Source organism: Podarcis bocagei (assembly GCF_964188305.1).
Source record: "Podarcis bocagei genome assembly, chromosome: 11".
Classification (NCBI taxonomy): Eukaryota; Metazoa; Chordata; class Lepidosauria; order Squamata; family Lacertidae; genus Podarcis; species Podarcis bocagei.
Genome location: NC_138136.1, coordinates 38,772,020 through 38,794,310, shown reverse-complemented (window position 1 = coordinate 38,794,310; position 22,291 = coordinate 38,772,020). Strand labels below are relative to the sequence as shown.

General features: G+C 41.3%; 1 protein-coding gene across 1 annotated transcript in view; it reads right to left on the bottom strand.

The window, feature by feature from the left end:
- The window catches only part of LOC308597166 (interleukin-6 receptor subunit beta-like), a 64,824-nt gene extending 45,717 nt beyond the window's left edge, over positions 1–19,107 (bottom strand). The window contains exon 1 of the mRNA XM_081212785.1: positions 18,918–19,107. The gene's annotated coding sequence lies outside the window, so the exon portion shown is untranslated. The remainder of the gene's footprint in view (positions 1–18,917) is intronic.
- Between the last annotated feature and the right edge of the window lie 3,184 nt (positions 19,108–22,291).

Below are 22,291 nucleotides of genomic sequence, written 5' to 3'. Positions count from 1 at the left end.
TGAAGATGGCAAAGCTGTATTTGGGCCCAATCCATTTAAACATGCTTGGAATCAGTGGCGGAACTTTATGCTCCGGCACCGGGGGTGGGGGGCGGAGAGCAGGCCGGGGGGGGGGCTGGTGCACATCCTGGGGGGCGGGACACGCCTCCCACAGGGGCAGGACGTGCCACCTGCAGGGGTGGGGTGCCCAGCATGGGCAGGGGGACAGCCGCGATGGCAAGCCACTGGGATCACCCTGCCAGGGGCAGTGCACTCCCCCCACACTCCTCTTCCTTCGCCAGTGCTTGGAATCATACTTTGTGTGTGTGTGTCTACACACACACACACACACACACACACACACACACACACACACACTACAATGCCCTTCCTGCCTTAAAAAGGATCAGCAAGGCTTCTTCTGTTGCAAAGGGCAATACCTCCATTGGCTGCTCTTGCCACAGATAAGATGAAAGGGGCAAGTGGCATATTCTATTGAAATTCCCAACTAGTCAAGAAAGGAGGATTTTGCTGCCAAATCTCATTAAGTGCTCTCCACTCCCCACCTCCACCCCCTCTTCGCAGCAAAATATTCAACAGGGCAGATTTTTACATAAATAATGTGCTGAATTTATTAGATACATTTCAGGGGGCCGCAGGGGAGATCCCATTTGGAGTCACAATTTAAATACCAAGATGCTGGGAACTCGGCAGCATCACACACGCTTGTCTTTGGAAGAGCATTATCCTCTGGGGTTGTGCTGTGGGGCCTGCTCATATATTGTGCCTAGTTTCTTGCTGCTGAAAGAAAAATTGTAGGTTCTACCAAAGAAAATAATTTCTCTACAAAATGTACCCCTGAAGAAATTAATCTGTTTTGCTACAGGTTTTCCCCCCACAGAAATATTTAATCAGTGAGCTCCCCCCTCCCACCCCCGCTTTTTTTTAATAAAGAAGGTATTTTGTATTCAAGCCCTCAGGAAGTTAAACAAAACACCTTTTCCAGCAGCAATACAAAATTGTGCATGCTCAAAAAGCCTTCATTTTTATTTGAAGTGACACATCTCATTTTAAGAGTAGTTGGCACTGGGTATGTTATCAACTAAATGCCTGCATGTTGTTGGGATAGAATCTGATTCCTTTGGTCTGATTTTGCTGCCATGTATAGACAAATGTTTGGGATTCTGGGTGTTTCTTATCCAAGGCTTATCCATGTGGCATAAGAAGGCTGTGGGATTTTGCACACAATGCTTCCCTGGTATTTGGATTTTGTTTGCATATGGAACTGTGACTGTGGAGGTAAATATCTCTCCTTTGCACGCAGTTGCTTGGGTGGCCCCATAACCACATATGAGGGCAACAAGCAAATACCAGGAGAGAAGACTGTTCCCTAGTCATGAACAGCTATGGTAGAATACTATGCCTGTTGCAACTCCAAGTGGCCTGCATTCTGTCCAATTTCATTTTTGTACTTATGGCTGTGTTCAAATGGACATTAATGAACAGTACCAGGTGCTTTCATAGGGGATTATTTGAAAGGTTTACCTTGCAGTGAGAGATTTTACTTTCTTGGGCTCCATGATCACTGCAGATGGTGACAGCAGTCATGAAATTAAAAGACGCCTGCTCCTTGGGAGAAAGGCAATGGCAAACCTAGACAGCATCTTAAAAAGCAGAGACATCACCTTGCCAACAAAGGTCCATATAGTTAAAGCCATGGTTTTCCCAGTAGTGATGTATGGAAGTGAAAGCTGGACCATAAAGAAGGCTGATCGCCGAAGAATTGATGCTTTTGAATTATGGTGCTGGAGGAGACTCTTGAGAGTCCCATGGACTGCAAGAAGATCAGACCTATCCATTCTTAAGGAAATCAGCCCTGAGCGCTCACTGGAAGGACAGATCCTGAAGCTGAGGCTCCAGTACTTTGGCCACCTCATGAGAAGAGAAGACTCCCTGGAAAAGACCCTGATGTTGGGAAAGATTGAGGGCACAAGAAGAAAGGGATGACAGAGGACGAGATGGTTGGACAGTGTTCTCGAAGCTACCAGCATGAGTTTGACCAAACTGCGGGAGGCAGTGGAAGACAGAAGTGCCTGGCGTGCTCTGGTCTATGGGGTCACGAAGAGTCGGGCACGACTAAACGACTAAACAACAACACCTTGTCTCCTTATTGTTTGTGAATTCTTCTTAGCTCTGGCTCCTATGGCTCAGCCAGCAGAGTGTGGGTGGAAAGTGGGGCTGGCTTTAAAGCTGTACATGGCTGAGTTAGGACTGGGCAAATCCATCAGTTTTGGTTTCTCTCAGGTTATTATTTTCCCATTTCCAAATCATGTAAATTTATCAGCATTTGATTACTTTCCCCCCTAATAAACACATTTTTAATGCAATTTTACCAAAGTACACATTTTTGCAACACAGTTCTCCCTAATATAATGCATTTTTCTGTCATCTTCACCAATATATAGTTAACCCTAATATATTCATTTTTGCCCACATTATTTGGGTGGAGAACAGCAATGTTTTTCTCCAATATTATCCTGGGTCCTCTGTGCAGCCAGGCAGTCCCTCTCGCTCAACACGCCTGGCAAATTTGCCACAGCTAACCACTTAATGCCCTTCTTTTTCATATACATTAAAACCCTTCACTTTAGTAGAATTGTTTTCACTGTCAAAAGTCAAGACACAATTATCAGTAAATGGTCTATTCCTTTACAACGCACACTAAGAGATACTGTATTTTGTTGTCTGTCTGTGATTCATCCCTCTCTTCCTGACAGGGTTAGGCAAGCATCAGAGGGATGTTCTTTCAAGACATACTTGGCAGGTCTGCCTTCCATCACCTTTGCCACATCCCCTAACCATGGACATAATTTGGATTTAATTACATTTGGGATTTAAGTACATTTGCCATGCTAATTCTCCATTCTTATTTCTTAATAATAAAATCCAGTTAAGCCTTTTTTCATTCATTGCCTCCATGTATATAATTCTTAGTATGTGTGATTAAGCCCTCCATTTTATTTTTAGTAAGAAGTTTAACCTGAAGCTCTACAGAGGATGTTTGTGACATTATTTCCATAGCGTTCTTATATATTATAAACATTTTATCCACCTTTCTTCAGTATTCTTGCCAAATGTAGTTGACCCACAGGTGACAGACTGCAATATGTGTGTTATAAGCCACAGAATCCAGACCTTCGCTCCAAGTACTCCATGGAAGTTGCGCAAGTTTTTGTCTGTGTTGAAGGGCTCTGGAATCTCTCACCCAGCTTATATTCACAAGGTGTGTGAAAGTTGTTGTACTTAAACTTGGTGCTGGATGCGTGTTAAAAATGAAGAGAAGGTCACCAAGATGAGCCTCACAGTCAGGATGCTGCTAGGGTAAAGTTAGCAGATTTTTTTTCAATGAATCCAGGGACACTTTTCAACTTCAATGGATTTTGTATGGGGACTGATTTGTAAATCCGGGGACTGTCCCCAGGAAACAGGGATGTCTGGTAACCTTATGCTAGGGCTTCCCAGTGTAAAAGCCCACTCTGCCAAACTGGGCGGGCAGAAGTGGAAGACACCCCTTTAGTTTCCCACAATATCCTGAACAACACTATTTTGAGGTGTAGGGGCAGTGCTTTTTTTCTGGGGGGGACACAGGGGGACACATACCCTTAAACATTTTGTGAATATTTGTACTTTTGTTCATTTACTATATTTTCCCCGATTTGAACTATAAATTGGTGATTTTCTTGAGTCAAAATAGGGTACCCCTAAACATTTTTTTAAAGAAAAAAAGCAACACATAAGGGTATTGTGAGAAATCAAGATGGCTGACTGCCACTGCCATTAAAGCCCTGGGGGTCCACTATAACATGGAAAGGGGCCAAATGGAGCTGGAGCCTGCCTTTGATAGCTGAGAGCTGTTCTTTGACCTCTTAGCTGTATCAGGAAAACAGAATTGATTGCAAGTATTCATTACTTTAGTCTGTAAAAGATATTCCTAGAAGTGGAAGCATTTATCTTCTGTGGAGTGACCTCTGCTTCCCCTGCTTTTCCTTCTGTACTGAACCACATAAGCCACCAGATCAAAAGCCATCGAGCATTTTTCTGTGAGCTCCACTGTCCAGTTTGCCCTGGGTTTATTATTTTTTAAGTGTCTGTATGGACAGCCTCTTAAACATTTTGTTCAGTGCTTTATCAAAGTTTTGCCCTTTGTTTTTAGATACTTTGGAAATGGCTTGGACAAGGGGAGAAAGTTGCTTTAAGAACTTCACAAGAGCTAGTTAATCACTATGCCCAACCCTGTTCTGAAAAGGACCTTACCAGAGTAGCACATGTTGGGTCTCTGCCGGAGGGTGGGGGGTGGGAGGGAAAGGCAGTATGTGTGTCATAACTGTGTTGAGTTTCCACAGAAGATTCACTGCTGAAATTATGGAGATCTAGATGGTACCCTTAAAAGACCCAGGTCAGGACTAGCCAACATGATGCCTTCCAAATGCTGTTGGACTACAACTTCCATCAGCCCCAGCCAACATGGTCAATGGCAACAACTGCGGGCACCATGTTGGCTCCCCCGCTCTAGGGGTTCCTTGCCCATGTAGACATATTCAAGAAGGGCATTAATTCACTCAAACAACTTGGCTATGTTAGAAGCATATTTGCTGTTTCAAAATCATACTTGTAATCTTGTTCCCTTCACACCTAAGATACCTTCATCATATCCCCTAAATTACCACCACTTGCATATAACCTCTCTATTGTGCAATCTGTGAGTTGACTTCTTGGTCATTTCACCCATTTTAAATAAAAAGTTCCCCATGTGGTTCAGCACAGTGCTGGTTCCATTTCTGAAGGCATTCAGTCTTTATAAGCCTGTCTTTATATTGTTTTTGAAATCTTGAATCTCTTTGCCATTTTCGAATGATCATCCTGTAATTGTCACAGGACAACCTCCCAGATCTGCTTTCTGCACAGAAACTGTTATGTACTGTAGGTATAAGGATCTCACGGAGGATATTGTGTATGGAAATCTTTATGCACTTATGTCCTCCTTAGGCCCCTAAGGTTTCAGAGTGCTAGGAAGCTGAGAAGGACAATAAAAGAACTAGTGATACTCTCCAGGGCAATAGTGATAAAATACATTTATCCTCAGGTTAAATATGGTTCCTTTGATTGTGCATATTGCTGTCAGCCTTTGGCTTCAGGCAAAATACCAAATCCTGGGGATGATTTTTGCCCTCGGGCAATCTCCCATTGCTCTCATCTATGACAAAGGAACGCCTAGATTTTATGGTATTTTTGATGTTGGCTGTTCCTCAGAATTACAGATTTTTATTTTTCCACTTGTGGTCATGATGGCTTATTTGCATGACTTCATGCAAATAAGGTCTGCAATCCACACTTACTGTTAATCTTTCATACTGAAAGTAGTCGCTGGGATTTCTTTGTTGTGCTACATTAGAATAATGTTGGGTGCGGTGGATTTACTGGGATCTATTTCATGGAAGTTGCACTGCTAAGCTGAACATTAATGCGTGTTTTGTAGTTTCCTTGGCACTTTGCATTTTTATTAAACATTTACCCAGAGGAGTAGCTTCAAATAATTGATTGTCCTAGGTCAGACGTAAACAGTGCAAACCAATGTGGTGAGAAGGAAGCTTATAGAATGAGCAAATTTGCCCTCTACAGAGGCTCTCATTCCCTGGATCCTTTGAATTCTATCCATAATGCATTGGCAGGCAGGGGAAGTGGGGGCTTCGTCTGCTTCTTATCTCTGGTCAATGGATCAGATTAGATTCCATGCAAAGATGTTCAGTTATAGTATTTCTTGGGGTGTATGGAGTGTTAGAGGAGGGGCAGTATCTCTGGTGGGGAGCATGTTGTGTTCCTTCTGGGATAGTTCATCCACCTTTGGTACCCACCGTGCACTTAGCTCTCACCTATGGCTCCTAGAAGCTGTCATTATGCAACAGTGGTCACACTGTAGGAAACAGCTTCAGCTGGTGGCCAATGGGTCTCCCTTGGTGAGTCAGGAACAGGTCTATCCCTTGCATGCGAAGCCTGGTTCCAGTATATTGAGTGGAAGAGACCAATAGCAGGTCCAACAGTCGAGAAGGTGGTTTCTGCACGTGCTGTTGAAGGAAATGAAGGGGCTGATGGGGATTGTCAACCTGGGGACGTAGCCCATCTACGAGAAGGAAAACTTTGATCCTGCTGCTTTGCGGCTGTACTCATTTGCGAGAAAGGCTTCGGGAGCAAACCCTGAGGAACAATCAATACTTGCAGGACATATTCTGGAGTAGAAAAGGCTTAAGGAGTAAACCCTATACAAAGCCACAGTGGAGTCCCTAAGTCCACTCAACTCTATCAAGAAACTCTGCATCTTGTCCTGTAGCTCAAAGTGTGGCTAGGCAGGCCTCAAGTTTGTTGTACCTTCTCTTCCAGTAAGGCAACAATTTGCACTTGCTCCAAGTATACTTTTATCTGGCAGGAACATGGCAAAGACAACTCACAATGCTGGCTCCCAAAATGAAATTTGGGCAACATAGATATGCAGGAGCTATGCGAAGCACGCCCTGATCGCAACACCATGTTCTACCACTGTGCTCCTATAACAACAGCTATATTGTTAAGGAGCTACCCAGGTTTTATATAATAGGTATTGTTCAGCTGCAGCCATTGTCTTGCTATTCCTCTTTTCTGTTCTTATTTCAAATTTATAACCTGCCTTTCCTCCCCTAAGGAAGTTCTCAAACAGCACTATAATATGTTGCAGGCAGCAGTTAAAATCAATATGTCTCTCTGCGTGTAAACATCAGGGATAGCTGTTGGGATCTACTTTATTAACTAGAACTCCCAAGATCCACCAACCAGAACCAGGTGCAAAATAGAGGCTTGGCTGCTGAAAATTAAGGAACAGGGTGCCTGTGAGCAAATGCTGAACCCAAGAATTTGTGATCAGAATCAGAACCAGGCTCAGAATTCATTTTACAATTTTTTTAAAAAAAAATCCCCCCCCCCAGCTTTCTTTTTCAAGAACCAAATTTAGGAGCATGGTGTGGGAGGGGAGCTTTTCAGCTGTCGATTTTTAATAAGACAGTTGGGAGTCACAAACCCTTGCCAAACTACTGTAAACTCCCTAGAGATCTATCAGTACTCCTGATCACTACTATAGGTACAAATCAGCATGTGTGGTGGGAGTGTCCAAAAATAGAAAAGTTATGGGGAAACAGCATTATTGGAGAAACTGGCACAAAAATTAAACTTAGCAAGAGGCCAAAAGAAACACAACAATTTTTATGCAGTCTGGTGTGACTTTATTGATTACACAAATAATGAGGCATATGGTAGAGCATTACCCATAGTTTAAAACACAGTCTGGCACAAAGTACATATTTTCTTTTTTTCCTATCTCCTCCTCCCTATAAATTCTAATCATTATTGATACAAAATATATTTTATTAATGGCTACCAATCTCAGCATTTCACATTACTATACATTATTTCATATCTAATAACTGTAATAATTTTGGTTATATACACTTTGGCACAACTTTGTTAATATATTCAGAAACATTTATCTGAGTGTTTGCTGTTTTAGTTTTAATTTTATATAATTGATGCACGTCATATGCTCTAATGTAGACAAAGAATAGATATCTATGTAGCTATGTTAAACAGTTTAAAGATGAAAATGGGGGGGGGGGACTACATTACAAAAGAAAAGGAAAAAGAAAAATACTCCTGATCTACCCTTTGCCTGCCCCTGGTACGTATATTCACATAACTGTGCAGCTCAGCAGCTAGAAAACCTGTAAATTTTATCTGTTGTCAAAAGCTAAAAATCTGGCTAAATAACTATTCCCAAATATGGTTACTTCATGACCCATGAAGTTCGCATTCCGCCTTAGCACACTCCAATTCTACCCTGCAATTGCTATCTTTCCACAAGATATCTTGCCACTTGAAACTGAACATTTTTTACTCAGCTCGCAGGTTCCTTTCATTAATTATTTTGGAGAGAGAGAGAGAAAAAATCCCATAGTACAGTGCCTAAAGGACATTGATTAGTCTATATATTGTTTTGCTTTTTTATATATACCTAAGAGCTGCTGGCGGCATCTGCAAAACATAGCTAGTTCTGTCCAACTTGCCTCCGCTCTTGGGCATGCTACAGTAATTAACTCTAATCCTAGCAAATAAAAATTAATCAAAGTAGTGCTCTCCTTGATGTCGTGAGCGTGCTAAACCTATCCCAACAATAGAATAAAAGGTGCTCTCTATATTGCCATAGAAAGTTAACAAGAAATTCATTTGAAACAGGCATTTCCTACTGGTGAGGATGCTCTCATTATAATTTTCTAATTAAATCAGGTTTTTATAAAGGTTAACCGTGACATTTTAAATAGCTTGAGCCCACATTGATATTTCGAGGGCATCCTTTAGCTCAGCCACTTCTGATTGAGAAGGATGTTCTTCCAATTAAGGGATCTCTTGTTGAGAGCTTCTAGTAAATGGCATCAATTTCAGAGTGGTGTGGCCTGGAATATAGTAGAAACTGTATTTCACTGCTACCGAATCATGGCAGAAATAATTTGAAACCCCTCTTTAAAAAAATTAATTTAAAAACAATCTTAATCCTACTATGAAATTTATAAAAATGAACGTTTATTCAAGGGATCTCGGAGTTTAAGATCATGCAGTGTGAGTCCATGCTATGCTGCGGATAGGGGTGCCAACCTCTGCAGTGGAATAAGCTGCAAGTGAACTAGATGTATTTGGGAAGCATATATAAGCAGACCAGTTCCTATTCTCCGTATTTGTCAAAATAGCTAGTGAACGCACTATGCGCTTGCATTGTAGATCAGTTTATATTACTGTGTAAATCTTAATTTCTTCCTTTTCAGAAAGTTACTGTTATTACAATGACAGAAATATTTAGAGAAAGAAAAATAGCACCACTTTGGAAAATGAAACTACTCTGTCTGCAATCCTATACTCAGTTGCCTGGGAAACACAATGGGAATTTACTTTGGGGTATACATATGTAAGACTGCGCCATAAATGCAGTAGCTAAAATTGCCACATTTTCAAGGACTGCTGATTGTGGTAGGTAGACACACACACACACACACACACACACACACACACACACACACACACACCTACCACAGTTTCCATTTGTTTACCTTGTGCCCAGGACTGGCTACAGTGACTCTGTTTAAGTATAAGTGCATTTCAAATATGCAAATATATAGACTAAGTCCAGGCCTATCAGATGATATAGCAGCAGACTGAGGACTGACCAAGTGGCAATTCTAAAAGTAATTCAGAGTAGAGGTGGCGGGAATGAAAAAACAAAACAAATGGGGGGAGGTCAAATGATATACATGCGTGTGCATTCTGAAGATAGTTTTTTTCTGCATTCAATAAATAGTTAGGAATAAACCAGGCAGTCCCTGGTAATATCATGGAGATGAGTTATGGGAGATGGAGGATAACGGGGAGAGAGGAGCAGAGGTGGGAACGCCCCTCCCCTCCAATGTCTATGCTATAATTTGCAGGCAGCTCCTGTTGGACTCAAGCTTGCAAGCAGCACACACTACCTTCTTAATAGTTTTTTTTATTAACAACACTTTTGCCCACCTGGAGATGCAAGCTGCCCACCTGCCTCCTGCAAGGAACCAGGCAAACCTGGAGATTTCAGGTCAGAACTGGAAGTCTGGAAACTCTACTCTTGTCAGAGCGGTTGCACCTTTTAGCAAGTTGCTTATGGAAGACAGTAAGACAATGTGTAGATCCAGAGGAGGGCAACCAAAATGGTCAAAGGCCTGGAAACGATGCCTTATGAGGAACGGCTAAGGGAGCTGGGCATGTTTAGCCTGGAGAAGAGGAGGTTAAGGGGTGATATGATAGCCATGTTCAAATATATAAAAGGATGTCACATAGAGGAGGGAGAAAGGTTGTTTTCTGCTGCTCCAGAGAAGCGGACACGGAGCAATGGATCCAAACTACAAGAAAGAAGATTCCACCTAAACATTAGGAAGAACTTCCTGACAGTAAGAGCTGTTCGACAGTGGAATTTGCTGCCAAGGAGTGTGGTGGAGTCTCCTACTTTGGAGGTCTTTAAGCAGAGGCTTGACAACCATATGTCAGGAGTGCTCTGATGGTGTTTCCTGCTTGGCAGGGGGTTGGACTCGATGGCCCTTGTGGTCTCTTCCAACTCTATGATTCTATGATTCTATGATTCTATTCTATAACAACTGATACCATATGTGGAGGTTGCTTCATTGTGAAAAACAGATCAGATTTTGGGTAGTTAGTGTGCAGAGCACCTACCTAGACACCTTTTTTAAATTAAAAAAACATCAACAGTTATGCAATATACATTCGTATTTTGAAAGGGTACCTGCCAAGCCTCCTTCTGGATGGAACAGTTTTTATTCTTGCATATAAAGTACTAAAACAGAAATAATGAGCAGAAGAACAAGTTCAGGGACATCATACATGTGCTTTCAATTTATTCCAGATTGCCTGAATCATCTTGATCAGATGGCAAGCTATTAATAGGTAATTAGGGTGATGGCTCGTTGCACAGCATAGGAGGCCAACACTTGCACGGTGCGCTGGGCGGGCATAGCACATGCCTCTTCAAATAATGGCTGTCAAAGGAATACATTGGTAACAAGACCACAGCATCAGTTCTTTTTCCATCAGACTGGGGTCTTCAAACTAATTGTAGCAAAACTTTGGGCACAACAATCCTTTGCTCTTATCCTCCTTTGAAGATTAACAGTGGGATTGGGTGTGTGCATTTATTAAAGTTTTCATTCAATCTATGGATGAAGCTTTGGCTTAATATTGGCAGAGTAAGAGGTGCTTTTCTGGTGAAAGCAATGTTTCTCAAACTTTTTGAACATTGCTGTTATTTCATATATGAATTATTTGTTGGGTCTCTGGACCGTAATAAAGATTGATTATTTCATATATTAATTTGCAAAACTGACTGTATTGCCAACATGAAGAAACATATCATGGTGATGAACAGCATAAAATCAATAAGACAATTGCAACTCTTTCTCTCTCTCTCTCTCTGATTGTGTATGGAGCGCATTGCACACAGTTTGTTTGTATCCTGAGAGTATGGAGCATAATGCACATTGTTTGCTGGTGTCTTGCCGTTTCCTGACAGCAATTTGCTCTGCCAAAGGCTAGATACAGACGGAAGCATTTTGAGCATCTGCACCAACCCACCCCTCCAAGGCTCCATCCCCTTCCATGAAAACTGCCTCTACTTCACTAGGCTCCCCAGTTGGTGTGTTTCTGCACCATTGTGCCAGTGAGACATTTAGTTTCATTGGATTCTAGCTCTATCAGCCCTGGTGCAGGAAGCTCCTGCCCATGATTTAGTGGCACCCTGGTCACCAATATCAGAGTCAGGAAAACAGTTTGATTCCCTAGCTGGAGACTCTGCAGCCCCTGACTTGGTGTCTTGGTCACTACTGGATTTTGGGTTCATAACACCTGATGCATATAAGAATCCAAGCCCCCTTTGAGAGGCCCAGTGACTGAAGTCTATTTGAAGCCCCCTTCCTTCTCACAGCACCCTGTATCAATGTATTATTTTTCTCACTTGGAAAAGAATTTTGATATGGTGCTTCCATATGTGAAGCTAGGGACTGGTGCCTCCTTAGAACCAAAGGCCCAGGGTTATCTAACTTTTCTTTAGAGGTGACAGTGGTTGCAGCACCAAACTTTACCTGGTTCTGAGAGAAACTGCTTGTTAATCTCAGGATCCCCTTTTCTGTGCAACTTCCATTGGGGGCCACTCCAGAATTTGTTAAACTAAGGGTTAAAGGATTTCAGGAAGCAGGGCTGGGAGACCATTACCAGGGACCTTGAAGAGTCACTGCTAGTGATCCGATTATGGATCCCTGAATGAGATGGATCAAGAGTGTGAGTCAATGTGCAGCAGTTCCTTTTTTTTTCTTACTCAGCCTACCGGACTGCTATGTTTAAAGTACAAAGTTGCAATGACCCACAGTTCACATAAGTATTTTAAATTATTGACATTTACAACAATGACCTTTGGTTTATGCTGCCTGTTTTAGTAGAGTGGATGGTGAAAGCAGTTCTGAAGAAGTGACACATCAGCTTAGCCCTATTAAGGCCAGCAGACTTTTCCATGGAATTGGAAACACGTAAACTCAGCAAAGCTGTAGAGTCCAGTTTGTCACCACACCCTTCTTTTTCTGTAGCTGTACTAAATTTTGCGCTCTCAATTTTTGCAGGATGTTTTAAAGCTTGTTAAAGCAATGCAGGTCAAATGAAGCTGTAGTAGAAATGGACTGGCCATCCTCTTCTCAAGTGAGGGAGGAGCGATCAAGTATTAGAAGTAGAGGGCAGAAACCATTCTTATAAAAAACCGCAGCCAGCCCTTTTAAAAAGTGTTCTTGTCCAGGATTCCAGCGAGCATGGAACAGAGCTGTTCACACTCCTTGGAGGAAGGGGAAAAGGCAGTTGTGGGTGGGCTGGTGGTGCTCATCTGACTTCCTGATAGCTGAGTCACTGCTGCTCACCAGGAGTGGGAGGGCTGAAGTGGCAGGGAGGTCAGCAAGGTGCAAATATACCAGCAGAAATGTTGGCTTGACTCCTGCAGTGCGTTTGCACTGCATTGACCTCCCCACTGCCTCATCCTTCCCCCTCCTGGTGAGCAGCAGATTCCCACTCCCACACTCAGTTTTAGCAAGGGTTTCAATGGAAAACCCTTCCTAAACCTGAAAGGGTTCCCACTGCCCATCATCTGACCCTGATGTGTAGTCTTCCTACAGCAAAGGAAATTCACTGGATGAGGGCCAAGAAGCTGAGATGGAATCCTGACAAGTTGGTAGCCTTGTGGGTGGGCAGTTCAGGAACTGGATAATTTCCCTGTTCTAGATGGGAATGTACCACCCACTGAAGGAACATATACATAGTATGGGAGTGCTCCTCAATCTAAAATTGTCGCTGAGGGTCCAGGTGGCAGGAGTGCCTTTTACCAGCTTCAGCTGGTATGCCAGCTGCAGCCTTTCCAGGATAGGGGTAGATTGGGCACAGTGACTCGTGTTGGTAGCCTCAAGACTGAATCACTGTAATGCTGTCTATGTGGGGTTGCACCTGTGGTTGGTCAGAGACAACATCTTGTGCAGAATGCAATGGCTAGGTTGCTGAGTGGACCTATCAGCTATGAGCATATCACACTACTTCTAAGCTACACTGGCTACCAATTTGCTACTGGGCCAAGTTTAAGATGTAGTTCATTACTTGTAAAGCTCTAAACCAGTGATGGTTCCCCACCAGTACCTGAGCCTATTTAGCACACCTTCAAAAGAGCTCATTATCAGTGCTCATCAACTGATTGGCACTCAAGAGTGAAATCTTTGAAATCATCATCTGGTGTCATAATGACACTAAGTGATTGGTGGCCCCACCCACTTGCCAAAGTTTTCCAAACATGGGAAGTAGCAGTTCCACTATTTTTTGCACTACTCAGAATCCATCTTATGCCACCCATATATACTCTACAAATTGTCAATTATGTTTCTGCAGCCAGGGAGAATTGGAGAATATTGTTCATCATGTACCATGTTACTTCTTGTACAATTTTCCTGGTATAGCTCTCTCAGAGGAATTGTTCACAGAAGTTCCTTACTGAATAGTAGGGAGAAAAATTATTTGCTTGTGGGTGGAGATAATCACTGCATACAAGGTTTCTAGTCAAAATAAAAAAATTCCTTCCAGTAGCACCTTAAAGACCAACTAAGTTAGTTCTTGGTATGAGCTTTCGTGTGCATGCACACTTCTTCAGATACACTGAAACAGAAGTTGCCAGATCCTTCTATATAGTGAGAAGGTGGGGATGGGTGTTACTCAGAAGGGTGGTGGGAATGGGAGATAGGCAGATAGCTGAGAGAGCCTCTTGACGACTCTTAACGACTGTAATAGGTCTTACAGGAAAAGGCAAGGGGTGGGAAGGTGAGAAATGGTTTAGTTATGTATAGTGAGATAAGAATCCAATGTCTTTGTTCAGTCCAGGTCTTTTCATGGTTTTAAGTTTGGTAATGAGTTGTAATTCAGCAGCTTCTCTTTCCAGTCTATTTCTGAAATTCCTTTGTAGTAAAACAGCTACTTTGAGATCTTGTATAGAATGTCCTGGGAGATTGAAGTGTTCTCCTACTGGTTTCTCTGTTCTGTGATTCTTGATGTCAGATTTATGTCCGTTTATGTCCGTTTCTAGGTTTGCCTTAGCAGCCCAACGGATTGGACAAAGTGTCATTTTACAAGATGAGGTCCTTCCAAAGTGCTGGGGACCTGCTATACTAAAATGCATCTCAGTACCATTAGTATTTCTGTACTTTTTTGTGATGATATTTTTATCCAATACATTTAATTGGTTATGTCATCCACTAACTGTTCCTTATTTTAGAACAATTTCAGAATTTGATGACCCAGGGAAGCAGAGACCGTTTATATATGCTCTACTTTAAAGAGGACTCTTTTTGAAGGAATTTATTTGAAGCCAAGGGTTTGTTTTGTTTTGTTTTTTGCCTAGTCCAAGAAAAATTTAAAAACACAAGCCATAAGAGGGGCCTTGAAGTTGTTCATCAACGGCACCTGAATAGCAGACAGAGCAGATACACAGGTTTGGTATTTACTGCTATGCTGAGATGGATTATATTTTGCTTTAAAGAATAATAATTTATATATTCCCTTTGGCGATGTTTAAGTGACCACACTTTCTCTCTCTCTCTCTCTCTCTCTCTCTCTCTCTCTCTCTCTCTCTCACACACACACACACACACACACACACACACAAACACACATTCAAAACTTTCCCCCCTTGAATAGCTGTTTAGACCCCATAATTTGATGTGGCTATAGAAAGGTTGGGATTTTTTAGATGCTGTTTAAGCTGCATGTTAAAAAGGAGAGTTTTGATACCTATAGTTGCATTAAAATTGTATTTTAGAGGAAAGAGGGGCACAGAATTGCTTTGCCAGAGAAAAAAATGAGAGAGACAGAGACAGAGAGGGGATGTATGCCCAAAGAGTCTGGGTGAACCTAAGAAAGAAGAAATTGCTGCTGGAAACTGTGACCTGCTTGTTAGCTGGCTCCGAAGGCACTGGAGCCTGCAGCTGTCTCTGTTCTAGTGCTATCGGAATATCTCCTGTAGCTGACAACATTGCTACAGATGACTTCCATGGATAAGGCGAGATAAATGAGACGCACTAAAAGGCCTGAAGAAAATTGAATAAAATCATAGGCAGTATGTTCTAATAAAGGATTTCAGTGAAGCCTGTTTACTGCAAAAGATATAATGAATCTGTTAGGACAAGAATAAGACTACAATGTATGGCAGCATCTGAATATTATTTATATTTCTTTTCCCTTACACTTAATGAAATGATGAAGCAGCGAGCGACACCATGCATGTCAATAGGGTGTCATATTTTAGTGGGAACTAATGGCAATTTATTAGTGGTTAATGCACTTGGTCAGTTTTGGATAAGATCAAGGTCATATATTCCCATTTATATTGCCAACTTTGAGTGCCTCTACCATGTTATTTCCCCCACCCGCTGCCCCCATAGAAGTAGGTCCTATTGATTTTAAATGGGAAAGTAAGGGCCAGTTCTACATCCGGAATAAACTAGTTGCAAATCCTTCTGTAGACTCTACTGATTACTTTCAAATATATCTCTATGTAAAAAAATGCATGTTCATACAAACAATCATGTCAGATTCCGCCTGGTCTTCTCGACATAAAATTTTAAATGCACAAGAATCCCCCAGACTCCACCCAAATTCTAACATATAACCTCCATCCTTGCTACAGCTCAGGAAAAACTTCGCAGGCAAATTCTCCTGTGGTAGACCATGTATATTCATGTGGTTTCATGATATGAGATGATTGTTTAATGTTTCTGTTTTGGTTTTAATATATTTTATAAGGCTAGTTGCCTGCTGAAAAGTGGGGTAAGCAAAATTGTAAGTAGGTTTTTTGGGGGGGCAGTCTCTGGGCTGCCTTGGCAACTGTTGCCAAGGGAATTGCAATGATGGGATAGTGACAGTCGAGGCGGGCAGTTTGGCCTGGGTGGGAGGAAGGCAGAGAAGAAAGTACAGTCATACCTCGGGTTAAAGCATACCTTCAGGTTGAGCATTTTCAGGTTATGCTCTGTGGCGACCTGGAAGTAATGGACTGCGTTACTTCTGGGTTTCGCCACTCACGCATGCACAGACGTGCAAAATGGTGTCATGCGCATGTGCGGAAGTGGCGAAATGCGACTTGTGCAGGCGCAGTCATGTGTTACGTTCTACTCAGGATGCGAACAGGGCTCCGGAATGGATCCCGTTCTCATCCAGAGGTACCACTGTATGGTGGGAAATTTGTGAAGTATATCTGGTATGGGGAGGCTGCAATCAAATTCTGGGAGTGGCTGTGGTGGATAGAGACTGAACGAAACACGGGTGGGAGATTCAGCAGCCTGCAACATGTGAGATGCACTCTCTAAGAACACCCAAGCCACACCATAGCATCATCCGGTACTCTCCTGAGGTAGAGTTGGTTCATCCAACCAGAAAGAGTGCAGCCTTGCAAATATGCTGGGGGCGGGGAATCCTTCCCTCATTTATAATAATGTGTTCGTTTACGCTTCCATTCTCCCTTTACAGAGTGCAGACTTGGAGCGCAGCCTCACACCAGTCACACTTGTGAAGGTCCCAACTGGGCCTAAGCTAGTAGGCTTTGTTTCAGCTTCAACTGTTTATGTGTTTAGAGTGTAAGCGATTTGGAAATAGGATGGTTTCTTGTGCTTGCTGTTAAACACCATATTGAATTTGTTTTATATACAATGCTAGAGCTAAATTATAAGAAGCTCCCAAATTATATACTAGCTTCCAAAACATGTCATTATGCTGTTATTTCTATTTTGCCCTTCATAGGGTATGTCATCTCTTTCTTGAATATCATGGACATAGGACTGGGATTTTTCCTGTAGCGGGTAGGTTGCCAAATCTAATTTTATGATACTTTCCATGCTAGTTCTACGTCTTTCTTAACGTGTTTCCATTCTTGAGGGGGATGATTAATTCTTGTTTATCTTTGTCGTCCAATTTCTCTGTGTCCTCACTGAAGATGCCAACCATAGTGGCTTCCCAGTGCTGAAAGATCCCTGAATTCTGGGAGGTTCTACAACTAGATTAGTATACTTTTTGAGTGCTTGTTTAAGTACTGAATGCAGAAAATTCGTCAAGATTTGAGCCATTTCCATGTGAATCTCTATGAAAACATATTTATGCAGTCTGAGCTGCATTTACAACAGCTGAACTCCCCCTGAATTCTCTTCTGGATGCAACTCCTGGTAATATTTATATATTTTTCAAAATAATAATAATATAAACTGCACCTTGATTCAAAATTGATTTTAGAATGGTACCCATAAAGCATTTAAAATTTACAACACAATAGTGAAACATAAAGCAGTAAACAGCACTATAATGAATGGAGATATAGAAACTATTTGGCCCCTTTCCACCCTGGTCTGTGTGAGCTATACCTCGTCACTCTGCCCCAGCCCTATTTAAGAATTGCTCCATAAGGGAAAGAAGAAGCCTGATACTTTTTTTTCTAGTAGTAGTAGTCATGAGGGCATTGTTATTCCACCTCCTTTCCTCCACCAAAAAATAGTGGTGGAGTGAGATCTGAAAACTTAGATGGCATACTCTATTATAATATACATTTAAAGTGTAATTCATGCTACTGAGGTCACATGTTATTGCTGCTCCTGGCTATCACCAAACTAACTTAAAATGGTATCTGAACTTGCTGGCTGGGGGCAGGGTGGAATCCACATCAGAAGCTGCCCTTTGGCTGCTGATTCTACCATCTATTTTGAATGGCCATTTAATTACAAGGGAAGTTTTGTAGAGTGGTACCTCGATTTTCGAACTTTATCCGTTCCAAAAGACCGTTCGAGTTCTGAAACGTTCGAAAACCGAAAACTCAACAGCCGTCAGCTAGGCCTCAGGATCTTGCACTCAGTGGAAGCCGCGTGTCATGTTTGACTTCCGAGGCGTGTTCGAAAACCAAAACATTTCCAGTGGTACCTTGGTTTATGAACTTAATCCGTTTCGGAAGTCCATTCTTAAACCAAAGCATTCTTAAACCAAGGTGTGCTTTCCCATAGCAGTAGGGGATTCAATTTACAAATGGAACACACTCAATAGGAAACGAAACATGTTCTTATTCCAAGGCAAAGTTCACAAACCAAAACACCTACTTCCAGGTTTGCAGTGTTCTTAATCCAAGTTGTTCATAAACTAAGCTGTTCTTAAACCAAGGTACCACTGTACTTCCAGATTTGTGGCGTTCGTAAACTGAAATGTTTGTCAATAGAGGCGTTCGAAAACTGAGGTACCACTGTATTGTATTCTGCTATCCTTTTTTGACTTATTTTATTTATTTATTTTTATTTGTTTATTAAATTTGTATATTGTATTTTATCTGAAGATCACAAGGCAGTTCACAACATAAAAATACAAAAATTACAAAAAATATATCCTGCTTTTCCTTTCAAAGTTGGCCAGAGCAGCAGCATTATGGTTTGTATCAACTTTTCTAATTACTTTTCTAATATAGTTAGTATTGATTTAACCAGTTTGGTGAAACACAGTGAGGTTTGAGCCTTTCAGATTTCATGAAGATTTCAGAGCAATGTGCTACTGATCACTGAGATCCAATTCCTTAAAGGCCTTTCTGAAGTAAATCCATCCAGGTAACTTGAATATATTAGATTGTAACTAGCCTGCTATTTCTGCCAATAGTTCTTGGAAATATCACTTCTCAGTGAGATCACCTTCCCTTCCTTCCAATTTTCTCTCTTTCTCCCCCCACCCTTTCTTTTGCTTACCTTACGACTCCCTCCCCTTCCTCAGTCCTTGTTCCTTTTCACCTCTTCCATTTGTACGTGAAAGCAATTGTGTCTGTCCTTCAGCTGCAAAATTCATTCTAAAAGAGACAAGACTGCAGCTCAAGCGTGCAGCGACCCTTACCTTGGCCTCTGTGGTTGCTCAGGAATGCTTTCCCATAATATAACGGCATTTTCTCATCTTCTGTTTGAGGAGCTATGCAAATACTGCAGCTGTGCCAGCAGCCAGATCAATCACAGATTAATCATGGATAGGCCACTTTGACCTCCAGCAGAATTTATCTGAATATGTAAACACATAACACAGCCGTTACTAATATGATGCTAAATCAAGTTTCAGTCACTCATCATCATTTGTAAAATGTTTCTTGAGAGTCAGATGAGCAATTCCTTTCTTCATTAAAAAAAAAAAAATCAGAAGTGAACGTGAAATTGAGGAGGCTTATTATGAGGAAACGCTGAAGCAGGAAGTCCAATTAAGTGAAAGTTCCTCTTTCAGGAGAAATTTGTGATGGGACATGGGAGGAGCTGCAATTTCCCCTCCTTGATAGGTGAGTTGACCATTTATCAGAGGCCCACCAGCTTCCCTGTCTAGGAAATATCTTACACACCGCCCTTTTCAAGTTATCCTGGACGTGTGGAAATATGATCTGTAGGAGTAAAAAGTAATATAGAGACGCTGTGCTTATGTATTGCATTTATATCCCACCTTTCTTCCAAAAAGCTCCAGACAATGTACATAGTCCCTGTCCCATTTTATTCTAACACACCCTATGAGCTAGGTTAGGCTAACAGCTAGTGATTGGCTCACAGCCACCTTGTGAGTTTATTCATGAGTAGAAATCTGGGTTCTAGTCTCTCACTCTAACCATCACACCATGCTGGCTACCACACTTTATGTATAACCATCTCTATGCAGGGCTGACTTAGGCCATTTAGGCAGCAAGCCTAATCTCACTTACCTAATCTTACTTACCCCAATGAATTCAGTAGGACTTACTTTTACACTGGCGTGGTTAGGATGGCAGCCTTTGTCGTCCAAGCAGCTGCATTTAGAGATGTCGGTTTTGGATTCTGTAAGTTTCTCATTTTCCCAATCTTAAATTCAGTTCTCCACATTTCAACATCAGGTTGCAAATTCTTTCTTAAAAGTCCTCATGAAAATTCTTCACCAATTTATCACTAATTTCTCCTAAGATACAGTTTTGTAAGTAATTTTCCTTAATATAATGCATTTTTGTATATTATTTTCACTAATATAGTGCATTTTCATGAATGTAACACATATACCCTAGTATATTCATTTCTGGACACAAGGCTGGAGAACTGCATTGCAAAATTCAAAGAAGTGCAAATTTCAAAGGATTGCTGCTTTTCTGCTCCCATATTGTTTGGAAAGTACAAATTGGGGAAGTTTGTCTTTCAATGTGATGTCTATTGATTTTCTCTCTCATCCCTAGGTGAATTGTATGGGGCACCTCCAGACTGTCAATATTTTGCAGGAGGGATTCAAGTGCATACTGATATATTTAAGATTAAGGCATTCTGTTGCATTAGTGCAACAAATACAGACTTTTTTGCAGTTAGGAAAGTGATGAGGAAAGGCCCTGAAAAATGTAGAATGAATGAAGATTAATGGAAAGTTGTATAAACATTCCACAAGCTTCTTGTCATATAACCTTCCCACAAACAAATCTGAACAAACGGTTCCTAATGACCATATTTGCTCAAACCTTTGTGTAAGCTTTCTGCATACAAATCAGGGTGAATGTTCAATAAATATATTGTCTGAAAGAGCCTGAGATCTGACAGGTTTGTTCGGAATGTCTTTGAAGATGCTGGCACACAATTTTTCACTCCTGCTGTCCTAGGAGACCACTTGGATTGCTTCTATGGTTGGGTCAGCTCTAGCCACATGGTATGTTTATAGAAATAAAAGCCTTGATGCCAAAGGGTAGTGAATAATGGAATTCTTAATCTTATTCCCATTTTCTCAATCTGGTTTCCCCCAAGCAGATGAAGCCTTTTGGGAGATTTATTTTGAATAAATTTGCATTTTAAGTTTGGGACAAAGGCTTATGATACACCTACAGATTTATTCTGCTCATGGTATGATGTGCTGTCATTCTGACATGTTCCAGCCTCCCAATTGGTAAAGAGTTGCAGCCCATCAAGTCAGAGGAATAGTTAAAAATAATTCAAAGACTAGTGTTGCAGTTTCTTGCATCTGCTTCAGAAACCAGTCAATTATACCTTTACTCTGTAGTTCACGTTTCATCCCTCCCCCCAAGGGAGACTGGATGTTTGGGCATTTCCATCCTCCCCCTCTCTTTGGCAAAACATAATTTGCTGGGGCTTGCAGCCATGAACTCTGATAGTAACCTATGTAATAAAGAGTCCATTGTACTTAGAGCTGAGTCAGGTTATCATCAACAGTGTGTCTCAATTGATACGTAGCCCTTGATGAAGATGGAGCAGTCTGCTCTGTACTGTTATTAGTGCCACTAGTAACGTGGCTGATAGGTCTACATCTCTCCTCAGCATTTACAAGGGAAACAGAGTGCTATGCCCTTCACTTGTGACTGTGAGGACGATGAAACTTGAAATGGCATTTAGAATACAGCCATGAAGGGTTAGATGTCTGTACTAAGAAATTAATCTGAGTTGATCTTGTCTAGACAGGTGAAAAATGAATGCATGTTCATCCACCTTGATTAAAACAACTCTCTCCTTTTCTTTTTTAAACTGAAGAATGCACATGCCTGTATATTGTTTTGTAGTTGGTGGTAAAACAGAGGTGCTGAACTGGGAGCGAGTACTGCAAAAGTCAATTTTTGTGATCTGAATCTTTAATCATAGATGCCAAAGATATAACAGATTAAATAGAGTATAACATTCCAGAATGAGGTTGTAAGTGAGAAGCAATATTGTAATACAAAAATTCGCATGTAGTCATTTATTCTTTAATACCTTTCTTATTTATCAAGGATAAAGGCAGCAACTTAACATGATGCACCAATTATTAAAAGGAATTGTTTAATGACATCTACAGAATCGCAGAATAGAATGAGCCAGTAATTATAATGCACTGCTGTTTTCAATAAACCTGAAGTCACCCTAGTCAAAGGTACTTAAGAAAATGGAGGATACCCCCAGATGGAGGCTTTTGGAGCTTTCTGATTTTTGTGTGGACATGCTCCAGAATTATGCTTTCTTTCAGTTTCATTTCCAATTATAAATGACTACTGCAATATATAATATATGAACATGAATGGCTTTAGTAGGATATACAAATGAGTTGCCTCTAGTCTTGGTCCATGTCAGGAGTTGCTTAGACTAGAATCAGGAACCCTTGG